We start from the raw sequence: 13,274 nt of genomic DNA, 5'->3' as shown, positions 1-13,274 counted from the left end.
AAATATTGTGCTGGGTTGGCGTTGGTTTCTATGTAATTTGACAAATAAATAAAGCTGTCTCTTTAGTTGTCAGTTTTGAATCAATATTTTTTAATTCCCTTTCGTGTCAATTGCTGATTGAATTGGAGTCATAAATGGCTCAAAACGAAATAAGTAAACTACCAACAGATATTCAGGCTGAGGCGACAAACGCCATATCCAAACTACTTCCATTTAAATCCCGAATAACTTATGAAAAGAAATACAACAATTTTCAAAAATGGAAGCAATTAAAAAACGTACGAGAAGAAATAAAGTTTTTAACGTATCCTCGCTGTTAAAGTATGATTTAATCTACCGTTGCGGTTAAAGTACTATTTTATCTACTATTTTTGATAGATATAAGGCAATTTTAACAATTGCTATGCTAAAAAAATCTATCCAATCACAATATAATTTTAATCTTAGTACACGAATTATAAAACCTACTGTTTTTCTTCTTCAAGAAGAAATTGAAATAGACTTGAAGAAGAAATAAAATTATAAACTCTGAAACTTTATATTTTTTTTTAAATATAAACTAATATACTTATCTACAGGGTTGTTCACCACATACGACACGGAGTATTGTAGCTAAACGATGAGATTTTTACAAATTGTAAGTTTTGGGTTCGTTGAAGGACTATTAGAGCTACAATTTAAAAATATTTTTACAAGATACAGTGTCCCAAATAAATAAAAAATGTCAAAGTTGTATTTTTTTAAATACAACACCCTGTATATTATTACATTTTTGGTTTCTACGATTAAAATAAAGATAAATTTGATTAGGGTTTATTACACTTAAACCTCACCGTTTTTGAGATATTTTCAATTTTGCGAAATTGCAGTATAAATTTTAAGACTTCATTTCTCCGAGGATATAAAAGTTTTTAATACTAAATATTTACTGAAGTTTATTTATTCATCAGTTATTGTGTTGCAATAATAAAAATTATACTACTTTATACAGAGTGTCTAAAAATTTATTTTAAATAATTACTAGCTTTAAACGGCAATAACTTATTTAATTTAAATAGAACACCCTGTATATTTTATGAGAATCAGATGCACAGTTTAATTGTCTATCAAATTGTATTATACCACTTCTTATCTATTCCTTCAAGTTTTCGTAGAAAATGCATTTTCTTATAATTTAGACCTCATTTATCAATATACCCATGGAATATTGACATTTTATATTGTTTTTAAAACAACAAATGTACAAAATGTACAGGCTAGTAATATTATCGTTTTTAGTAAAACGATAATATTACTAGCCCATTTATATGCAAAAAGAAAACTATTAAAAACCATTAATTAAATATACCACCAGTATTTCCGCCCAAATACTAATTAACTACATACTTAATTGTGTTCGTTAATAAATTATTCTAAATAAGTGTGGATTTGAATCAGAAATCAATATAATAATAAGTTATGAAAATGAACGTCTCTATTGTTATAAATAAGCATTTGTTAAAAAATTAAATATCATTTTTAAGGTGTTACTTTTTACCACACTATCTAATATACATACATAATTCAGTTTTTTAGTATTTGGAGCAATTATTATTAATCAACGCAAACAGTCAATTAATGTAGTTTGAATACTGGAATCATATTAATTGGTCCTCTTAACAAATATTTAAACAGTTTTTTTTTTATTTTTTAATGAAATAAACGAACTATATCGACAATATTAGTATCTGTACTCTTTAAAAATTTAGTACATCTTTAAAAATAATCTAAAATGTCAGTATTCCATGGGTATATTGATAAATGAGTTCTAAATTACAAGAAAATGCATTTTCTACGGAAACTTGAGGAGATAGGTAAAAAATGGTATAATACAATTTGATAGACAATTAAATTGTGCATCTGATTTTCATAAAATATACACGGTGTTCCATTTAAATTAAACAAGTTATTGCCGTTTAAAGCTAGTAATTATTTAAAATAAATTTTTAGACACTCTGTATAAGGTAGTAAAGTTTTTATTATTGCAATACAATAACTGATCAATAAATAAACTTCAGTAAATATTTAGTATTAAAAACTTTGATACCCTCGGAGAAATGAAGCCTTAAAATTTATACTGCAATTTCACAAAATTGAAAATATTTCAAAAACGGTAAGGTTTAAGTGTAATAAACCTTAATCAAATTTACCTTTATTTTAATCGTAGAAACTAAAAATGTAATAATATATAGGGTGTTCCATTTAAAAAAGTACAACTTTGATATTTTTTATTTATTTGGGACACTGTATCTTGTAAAAATATTTTTAAATTGTAGCTCTAATAGTTCTTCAACGAACCCAAAACTTACAATTTGTAAAAATCTAGTCGTTTAGCTACAATACTCCGTGTCGTATGTGGTGAACAACCGTGTATACAATTAATTTAATTTAATTTTTTTTTTTTTAATTAGACTATAATTAATATTATTAGATTAAAGTTATATTTAAACAAAAATGAATTTATACTACAACTATAATAACTAATATTTTAGCCACAATAGGCCATTAGCCCACCGGCCGCGGTGGTGGGTCCCACCTGGGACCCACTCTTAGTCAATAAAAATTATAGGATATTTTTTAGAATTACTTCCAATCAAAAATTATCAATTTCATAAAAATAGAGTACAATCTGTTGTACTGCCTATTTAAGGAATAAAAAATATTCTTATATGATGTTTTAAAAAGTTTACAATATATGCTGATTATGCTTGACTTACAAATTTTGGAATATCCTTTATGTAAATTTTTATATAAGTTCTCTGAAATTGGTGAGATTGAAATGAAATCAAATCAAATACTGTGCTTTGTCACGTTAGTTTTGATTATTGTCACGTTTATTAGCACAGTGATAAATAAACTCACATGACTTATAACGCTTTTCTTAGTGAAAGTGTTGTAAAAATAGCTCCTTTTGATTACTCATAAATTATTTTAATTTACTTAGTTATTCAAGAAAAGAATTCATTTTATTTATTTATCCTATGGCTCACATACATGCAAGAAAACCAGATACACATTCTCAGTACATAAACATTATACAGTAAACTACAATATGAATATGAAAAGAATAATAAGACTATTATTATAATAAAGAATTTTAACTGTAAATTATTCAAAATATGATATTTTGTGGGACATTCTACAATTTTATATATTTGTGAGAGTCAATATGAATAGTACTATCAATATAAATTGTTTCAAAGGGATCAAAATTACTAAAACCATATTTCTTCAATCCAAATTTATAATGTAAATATAAAGGTTCATAAATTATATTTCTTTGTTGAGTAGAGTTTGCATTTCGATGAGTCCTTAGTCTTTGAGATATTACCTTACCATCGAAAAAATAACGGCGTTAAGCTGTAGACCTCATTTAGTTGGCCCGTACACTGCTTTATTTTCTAATGGTGCTTACTGCCATTAAAAAATAAAGCAGAAATTATGAGGGGTGTAATGTATTTTTATACTCGTATTGATTAAAAATAAATTTTAAATGGTTTAGTTTAAAATCCAAGAAAAAATCATTTTTGGAAATAAAGTTGTGTGTCTGGAAACTTTCTATCCTTTTTTAATCTTTCTATAATTAGAACTAATTTTTGAAGTTTTATGTCAATTTTTAGTAAATGACGTCTAGAAATTTACATCGCCAAATTTATCATCGATTGTCAATCCCCAGCCATCTTTGATGCCGTTTCTTTTGCTATAATACAGTATCTGCCTTAACTGCCTTAAACATTATACCGGGTGCGTCTCAAAAGTGGCTCACCCCCTATAACTTTTTTATTTTTTCAGATAAAACAACGATATTTGGTATGTTAGTATATGACATAAATTGGGATTGATTGACGTATTCAATTGTTTTCGGTCACTTCCTGTTTCACCGGAAATGACTACAACTTTTGATTTTTAAATGGCACCACCAAAATACCAAGTGTGTGGTATCAAATTATTCGTAAAAAATGCTTATTCCAAATATGCTAATGAGTCACCCTCTTTCCATTTGAAAAAAACTGAGATATGATTAAAAATAGGATTTGGGCATCTTTTAACCGGCCAGGACAAGACACTAAAAACATTAGACGATCAAATCTATTTTTCCAAGGCCCTTTGATTAAAAATTAGTGTTTTTAACACAGCCATGGCACTCTAGATTGAAATTTAAAATAGAATTTGTTTTGGAAAATTGACATATGATATGTCATTCGATTCAGAGTGTCATTTTCTATCGAATAAAGTAAAAAAATACCGGGGGTGCCATTTAAAAATCAAAAGTTGTAGTCATTTCCGGTGAAACCGGAAGTGACCGAAAACAATTGAATACGTCAATCAATCCCAATTTATGTCATATACTAACATACCAAATATCGTTATTTTATCTGAAAAAATAAAAAAGTTATAGGGGTGAGCCACTTTTGAGACGCACCCGGTATATTTTTGATTTTAAAAATAAAACTTATCAATCGAAAAATTGGACACTAAAGTAGAGAGTTTTGAGTGACCAAACTGTTTATCTAATAGATGTTGTTTTGTGTCAACGTTATATAAATTTGTGACCATTTTATGAATTAGTGGGTAGTTATTAGAAATGTACTAATAATAAACAAAAAATCAATAAGGAAAATAGCGTATTTCTGATAATTAAAATATTATTAGATATATGCAGTAATTATTATATTGATAATTATCCTAATGATTCTAATCATGTGACGTATTGCACAATGATATCATAAAATCTTTTAAGGCACATTTAAAGTATATTTTTCAGAAAAAGCTATCGATGTTTATAAAGGATTTGATCGGTAGTAAATACTGATATAAAATAAGTTTATCCGTAGTGAACACGTTTAGATATCAGTAACAATATTCGAAGGATTTAATGACAAAATTCACTTGACAGTTACAATTTCATATAGCGATTTGATCTATAAAAATACAACATATAATAAGAATAAAATATATAAAGACAATTTTAATTTAATCTAAACATGTAAAAACTTTGTACATACACGTGTAGCTATTGGCAATGTGTGGTTATTGTATCATTAATTATTTAATGTCAAAAATGTAATTTAAACAAAATATTAATTAAGTCAAAATAGTTTGGGACAACGCCAAGTTATTCTAATAGAATCAATAGGGACAAAAAATGGTACAGTTTTAATGGTAGCATTTTTTGAATACCCAATAAAATAAAAATTGTCAAAAAAAAATATTTTTTGGATACTAAATAAAATAAACATTTTGAAATAAATAAATTATATACCAAAAATAGATATTACAGTTAATATTAAAAAATATATATTTGGAAATGATTTAATACTAGAACAGGAATACATATCTGATATACTTGATAGATTAGTAATAAAATATTGAAATTATAAAAATGTAAAAATACATAATCTATTCTTTATGATTTTTAATCTAATGTTTATCAACAATCTCCGCTCACAAAAAGGAACTTAAAGTCCATAATGAGAAAGGTAACCCTTTAGAGATTTAGAGTTCTACTGAGGAGTAGTGAGGAGACACCTCAAGCGAAATAAAAAAGATTTTATAAAGCCTTTGGTGTTAAAGCTAAGACACTTTTTGAAAAGCAGATATGAGTGAGTCTATACAGGGTGAGTCTTAAGTAAGTGCAAATATTTTTAGGGTTAGTAGATCTCGATAGTGAAGATTTGCAGAACCTACTGCAAAGAATAGATCTTTCCTGCAAACAATATGGGCTGAATATGAATTAGAAGAAAACAAAATTCATAATTATTACAAAAGACCAAAATGTAAATATTTCAATATCAATAGACAGCACGCCAATAGGAAAAGTCCAACACTACACAATAATAAATGAAACTGCCGAACAATTGCAAGAAATAAAGTCCAGGATTGAGATAGCCAGAAATTTATTTTTAAAACTAAAGAAATTGTTTTGCAGTAGAGATATAAACTTAGATTTAAGAATAAGTATTAAATACCTTGGTGCTACTATCAACAACGAGGGTTTGGACAAAGAAGAAATACAAACCCGAATTCAGAAGAGCAAACAAGTTATTGGTTGTCTTAATAGCCTCTGGTGGGATCGAAACTTGTCTGCAACAACTAAAAAGAGACTTGGACGAACATTGGTGGAGCCAGTTCTTTGCTATGGTTCAGAGTGCAGATACGAAGCGCAAAATCCAAGTTGTTGAAATGGACTATCTTAGAAGGAGCGCAGGTATATCTAGGATGGAAAAAAAGACAAACATCGAGGTCAGGCGTATCATGAATGCATCGGAGGAGACAGTGCTAGATCGAATTCAAAAATCCAGCTTAAAGTGGTTTGGACATGTTCTGCGTATGACGGAGAACAGGTGGCCAAGAAAAGTTTTTCAATGGACTCCCCAAGGTAGAAGAAAGAGAGGCAGACCTAGAAAATCCTGGAACGGAACGGTTAAGGAAGCAATGGAAGCTCGTAACCTAGAAGCCGATGACGCACTAAATCGAGACGTGTGGCGTAGGGTAACGGGAAGGCAGCAATAGGCTGTAGATGGAAAAAAGTATCAAATACTTATACCAAATCCCGTTTATATATATATTTAAGAATAAGAATGCTCCGATGTTACGTGTTTTCGACCTTATTGTATGGTGCCGAAGCGTGGACCCTTAAAACAGCCGAAATTAACAGACTGATGGCTTTCGAAAGGTGGTGTTATCGTCACATGTTACGGATTTCTTGGGTCGATAAAGTTACAGATATCGAGGTATTACGCCTTGTGAACACGGAAGAAGAAATGCATAAAACCCTTAAGTGGAAAAAATTAGAATATTTTGCATATGATATAAGAAGTCCTAAATACCAATTGATCCAGAATATTATGGAAGGAAAAATCCAAGAAGGACGTAGTCGGAGCCGAAGACGAATATCGTGGCTGAAGAACCTCAGAGAATGGTACGTCGAGTGATGTCGAATGGATTATTTAGAGCAGCCGCAAATAAAATCAAAATAGCCATGATCGTTGCCAACCTCCGTTAGGAGACGGTACTTGAAAAAGAAGAAACTATCGACAAAAGAAACATATTTTCTCTTTACCGTTTTTCCAAAAATCCAAAATAACCGAGTTATTTTATTTTGAGAACTACTGAATCTTTTCTGGGTTTTCTTTCTTGTATATTTAATCTACTACCTATGTTGCCATATTTTCAAGTAGTTGTGTTTTTTAACTAATAACTAAAAAAATTCCAATTTTTTTTAAAAATCAAAATTTTTTTTGCGAAATAAAACCTCTTATAAAAATATACCTCAAAATTTTTATTGTAACATTCTCTGGGTCGTATTATAAATTTTACTAATTTAATGATTGAAGCCGGGACCCCATTAGACCACACGCCACGCGACACCACAATATGCGAGGTGGGAAAGAGTGTACATATGAGATCTGGGACAGACGACACACGTGGGATGGCGTGACGTGGGGTGGCGTGTTGCCTAGTATGTACGCAATACATGAAATTAAATGGAAAAACATACGCACAGATCTTCAAGACGTGGGGTAGCATGGCGTGGCGTAACGTGGCGTGTTGGCTAATGGCATACCGGCATGATTTTTGAAAATAATAATAATAATAATAAAAATATTTATTTCAAAAATGATCTAAATATGTACAATAAAATTACAAATATATAGACATATTGAAATATTGTCAGCGGTGAAGAGACTTTTATATTAAGAATTCATTGATTGAGTAGGGTTCCAATTCAATTAAGAGTTTTTTCAACGATTTCTTATAGGTTTCTTGACTTTCGATTGCTCTTATGTCTTCAGGGAGGCTATTGTAAAACTTTACACACATGTATACTGGATTTTTTTTCAGTCAGGGTGAGACGATGTGAGGGAACTTGGCATCACTGGACCTTGTTTGGTATTCATGAGATTTTCCATTTCAAATAGGGACTTATGTTTGAAGATGAATATTAAACACTCATATATATAAAGAGCTGGAAGCGTCATAATTCCGAAGGATTTAAAGTGTCCTCGACAGCTTTCTCTGTACTGAAGTTTCTTTATAAGTCTTATAATTCTTTTCTGAATCACAAAATTTTTTGCAGTTTCTGAATTTGATCCCCAGAGAATAATTCCATATCTCAGCAGTGCCTCAAAATTTCCACAGTATAGTGTTTTCATTGAGTCTGTTCACATAACTTGACACAATTCTCAGACCGTAGGAAATTGTGCCAAGTCTCAAGCATAGCTTATAAATATGTTGGGTCCACTTTAAGTGCTCGTCTATGTAAATACCAAGAAATTTGCATTCACCACCAAGGCTGACATCCATTTCTCCAATTTTCAAATTGCTCGCTAATTCAATTTTCTTCTGTTGTGTTCGAAAAATTAGTGTATTAGTTTTTTCTTTATTTAGCATTAGTCTATTTGTCTCAAACCATTCCTCTACTCTCATGAAAGCCTTACTGCCATTCTCCTTCAGAATATCTTGTGTTGTTCCATGAGTAAGTATATTAGTGTCATCTGCATAGCATGTAAGGCTAAAATTTGCATTTCTTGTTGTTTGGCTAATATCGTTTAAGTAGATGATAAAAAGTAGTGGCCCAATGATACTGCCTTGAGGTATACCGATATTCAATTTTTGTATACTAGACTTACTAATCTTTTCGTCTTTTCTCACAATAACTTGTTGTTCTCTATTTGTCAAGTATGATGTAATCCATTTGAGTGCTGGACCTCTTATTCCATATTTTTCGAGTTTTATTAGTAGTAAATGGTGGTCTAAAGAGTCATATGCTTTCGATAAATCAAGAAATATACCCATTGCCAGATCTTTATTTTCCAGATGTTGTATTATTGATGTAGTGAAATCGAAAATAACATGCCGATTCCGAATAAAACGAAATTCTAGGCGAAAGTACTGAATTTAACGCTTCTTCAAAAAAGTCTAACAACTTTTGTATAAAATCATCGGGAGAGATAATATTTGGCCTTCTCAGAATTTACTTGGGATTTCCTATGTCCGGTTTTCCGATGTACCACGCGGTATGCAAAGTCTTTTCAATAAAGTAAATTGATTATAAACTGGTACAGGACACAGGGATGGATTCAAACAGAGAAAAGGTACAAACACAGCAGGCTTTACAGGTCGCAGTGTTTCCGGCATAGGACGTCCCATTAAAATCGGGGAAAAAATTAAGTAACTGACCATCCTCGATCCAACCCTGATAACAACAACAACCAGACAATTATTACGTTTGTTTGGCGGTTGTAGCGCGACGGAGAAAGCAGCGGCAGCGCAACAATATATTTCGCGGTCGCACATAACGAAGCCCTCTAATCTTCAGATAATAAGATTTGGCACCAGTATTTATAAGTGTGGTCGCTCGGATTTGACAGTCGGCGTAAATCCGTAGATACGGCGACGGGCGGCATTTACGTAACATTAGCGCGGCGCTAGTAGACGCGGTTGGCGCGACCTTAACCTCGTAAACCGCGAACTGATCGACTATAGGTCAAGTCGAATCTATGGAAGGCCACGAAGGTATGTCTTATTTACATGTTTGTTTACATCATTTTCTTCGCATGGATGACGATGTCTTTTACTTTTCGCGGAATTTTACTTAAGTTTAATAGACTAGCAATTAGCAATAAAATTTATTTTTTGTGAAAGTGTTTCGAAATTGACAGTTTTTGATATTTATTTGAGATTCGAAATGACATTCTTTTAGGCACTAGTATCTAAAAGTAAAAAATGAAACGTTAGAAACAATGAAAAGATTTATTTATTATAAATCTTAAAGGTACAATTATTTAAATTATTAGAATGTTAAGAGGCATCCAAATACTCCAACGATTAAGACAACTTTAGCTAACAGGAATTCTAGTTCATCTTGCTTCTTTGATAAAGCGTTCTATTTCCAGTTTTGTAAATACTTTTGATATATTTGCCTGATATCCGGAAGCCTTTCTTTCTAAAAATGCAATAAGGTTTGTGAATTTGCTAATATCTACGTTTCTATTCAGGTAAATCATGGTGCGGAGCATCGAGTATTTACTCCACAGAGTTGACGGCTTTAAGGTAGTGGATAATTTCAGGAAATAGGCTAGCAATACCTATTCTGTGAAATGCTCAACATGTTTTTCTTTGACCCAGGTTCTCGGGCACTAACGTGGATACCGCAGTTTCAGCAGCTTGTTGAATATCCAAAGACTCGTCATTATCACTCATTTTTTCACAAAACTTTGCAAAAATATGGCGACGTTCGAACCTGACAGAACTTTGTCATTAAACAATGCATAAACAATGTCTTAGAAAGCGATTACCAGAACATTTTAAAAAATGTTTAAAAATATATAATAATAATAGCATGAAAATCTCAAATTATCCGCTTTCACAAAAAATCTTGTATGAAATTCGTTGCGAAAAGAGTGTTTTAACCACTCGACGCATTGTCAATTTTGCGTCCCGTGCTTAAAACACATTCATTTCGCAACTTGTTACATAAATAGCTATTAATTAATTATAAACATAACGTTAAAATCATTTTTATTTAAATATCGTAATAAAATTATATTTTTTTATTTATGAATGATTCTTGTTCTAACCAGTACTTTTTCTTGCATATTATTACTCAATTTTATAGCAAAATAAAACACTAATTCACCACAATACACCAAAACACTTTACTTTTAAACATGACACGCGTTTCGCTAACTATGTTCGCATTATCAGCAGATAATTAAAACTGAGTGACATTATAAGAACAGTTATAATCATCTGCCGATGATTACAAAGCTAACATGGTTAGCGAAACGCGCGTCCAGTGTTTAAAAGTAAAGTGTTTTGGTGTATTGTGGTGAATTAGTGTTTTATTTTGCTGTTGTAACACCAAAGATTCCAACCCCCAACTACACTTCCGCAATAAATTAACACACCACAAAAAAATAACCAATACTAATAACCAGTTTAAGTTAAGTTTTTGTCAAAACCACTTATCCTATTTGGACGATTTTTTTTTGAATGATAAGTTATTCTTTCCACAATGTTGCTATACTAACTGTATTTTGATAGGAACCCTTTTTATACTCATACCGGGTGTAGCAATTATTACGTGTTTTTTTAATAAAATTTGTGACACCCTGTAGAGTTGATCAGTTACAGTATCAAGTTAAAATTGAAATCACATTTTAGCCTTATCTTTTTTTACATCTTGTTTTTTTATTTACTCCTTTTTACTATCTTCCTTATTACACGAGAAACAACATTTTTTTTATAAACTTGATTTATAATCATCTGCTGATGATGCTAACATGGTTAGCGAAACGCGCGTCCAGTGTAAAAGTAAAAGTGTTTTGGTGTATTGTGGTGATTTAGTGTTTTTATTTTGCTGTGTAACACCAAAGGTTCCAACCCTCAACTGTAATTATTGTTGAGAGTTTTAAAAAACGTTCCTGAATCGGATTGATTCTTCGATTCCTTCCTTGTCCCGGCCTGCGACAATTACTCCCAGTATTTCTATACCGTTGTATAACTCGTGAAATGGTTGAGTGAGTTACATTAAATCGTTCACCAATTCTTCGGTAGCTCCAACCTTCCTCAGACAATATTAATGCTAGAGCACATTCTTCACCAGTAAGATTTCTTGTTTCACGTGCACGTTGCATATTTTTGATATAATAAAAGGACGAAAACTGGTAATCCGTGTTTTTCCATAGCCTGCTACTTACTTTAGTGAGTAAAATGGAAAAATGTTAATTAAAACCAATATTAAATAATGTCATCCTATAAAATGTTGTTTCTCGTGTAATAAGGAAGACAATGGAGTAAATAAAAAAACAAAATGTAAAAAAAAGATAAGGCTAAAATGTGATTTCAATTTTAACTTGACGATCAACTCTACAGGGTGTCACAAATTTTATTAAAAAAACACGTTATAATTGCTACACCCGGTATTAGTATAAAAAGGGTTCCTATCAAAATACAGTTAGGTTATTGGAAAGAATAACCTATCATTCAAAAAAAAAAGTCCAAATCGGATAAGTGGTTTTGACAAAAACTTAACTTAAACTTTTGGTTATATTTTTGTGGTGCGTTAATTTATTGAGGAAGTGTATACGTATAATTTCAATCAATACTCAATTTTATAGTAAAAACGAAAATACATAAAAATTCAATTTCACGCGATCAGTTTAAAAAATTACTATTATTAACTTATTTCAATTAATATAACGTTAAAATAACTTAGTTTTAAATTTTTGAAATGAAACTTCTTTACGCGCGATGGGAGTAAAAACTGAAGGCCGTGACACAGGAGACGCGAAAGGAAAAGTAGTAACAATTTTGGAGCGTCAAAGCTCGAGCCCTATGTGAGTTAGGAAGCTGAAACCCGGGATATAGATGATCACCATCCTTTCGTGATGTTTTCACGACGTTTCGTGTACCACGAAACTCCATCATCAATGAATATAATCAAAAAACCGTCCGACTTAAATGAAATTTGGTATGTCGATAGATTGGACTAAGGCCAACTTGACAGTGCTCGACAAGTGTCACTGTGACAGTTTGTTTTGACGTAAAAAATATCAAAAGTTGATGTCCAATAACGACCAAATTTGGTGTGTACGTGCATACGGTCCCACCTTGCAAAGTTGGATACGACGTTTCGTATACATCTTCATCAGGATGGGATTAACAATTTGATATTAAAGAAAAATGTGGGTCGATTTCGGCATAATTGGGGACGGGCTACAGGATGCCACCCTCGATATTTCGAACCAATGCCTCTAAATGGACGAAATCATCAGGATTTTAGTTAATTATGGGTCGATGGGAACCAAACTAGGCATGTGGATAGAGGTATCCGAATGGAGTCCTTAGACAGAGAGACAAACAGAAGTACGAAGAAGTTTCACTTCAAATTTCCAAACCAACTGGACGCCGTTTTTTTTCGATCATTCTTTCTCTTTCTCTATTGCCTTCTTGGATTTGAGGTCAATTCCTATAGTGAAGACCTGGCCATTATCTCCTCCCTCGAGTTGATGGCTCGTCAACTCGATGTCCTTATATTGGAGTTCTGAGCATGGATAAAGGTTCAGGAGTTTTTATATTCTTATTCTTAATTTGTGATATTATTGATTTTCATTTATAAGCATTATTTTTTTGATAAGCTTAGGAAATAAGATATATTTTAAATTGTTTTCTTTCGAATTTCGCTCTATTTATAAAATTAAAACAGCGAATGCAGTTTTAGACTACTA

At 31.3% G+C, this 13,274-nt stretch overlaps 1 protein-coding gene across 2 annotated transcripts in view; it reads left to right on the top strand.

Annotated features, from left to right (window-relative positions):
* LOC115877297 (band 3 anion transport protein) overlaps positions 1-13,274 on the top strand; it is a 202,283-nt gene that overhangs the window by 28,227 nt on the left and 160,782 nt on the right. Inside the window, exon 1 of one of the 2 annotated variants that reach the window (XM_030893431.1) lies at positions 9,400-9,558. The exons of the other annotated variant lie outside the window; for it this stretch is intronic. The gene's annotated coding sequence lies outside the window, so the exon portion shown is untranslated. Of the gene's footprint in view, positions 1-9,399; positions 9,559-13,274 lie in introns of those variants that run through there. 2 annotated transcript variants of the gene reach the window in all.

Source organism: Sitophilus oryzae, unplaced genomic scaffold, assembly GCF_002938485.1.
Source record: "Sitophilus oryzae breed Bouriz unplaced genomic scaffold, Soryzae_2.0 scaffold_1443_pilon_pilon, whole genome shotgun sequence".
NCBI classification, from domain to species: domain Eukaryota; kingdom Metazoa; phylum Arthropoda; class Insecta; order Coleoptera; family Curculionidae; genus Sitophilus; species Sitophilus oryzae.
Note: the sequence above shows the minus strand (reverse complement) of the source record. Positions and strands in the feature narration are given on the sequence as shown.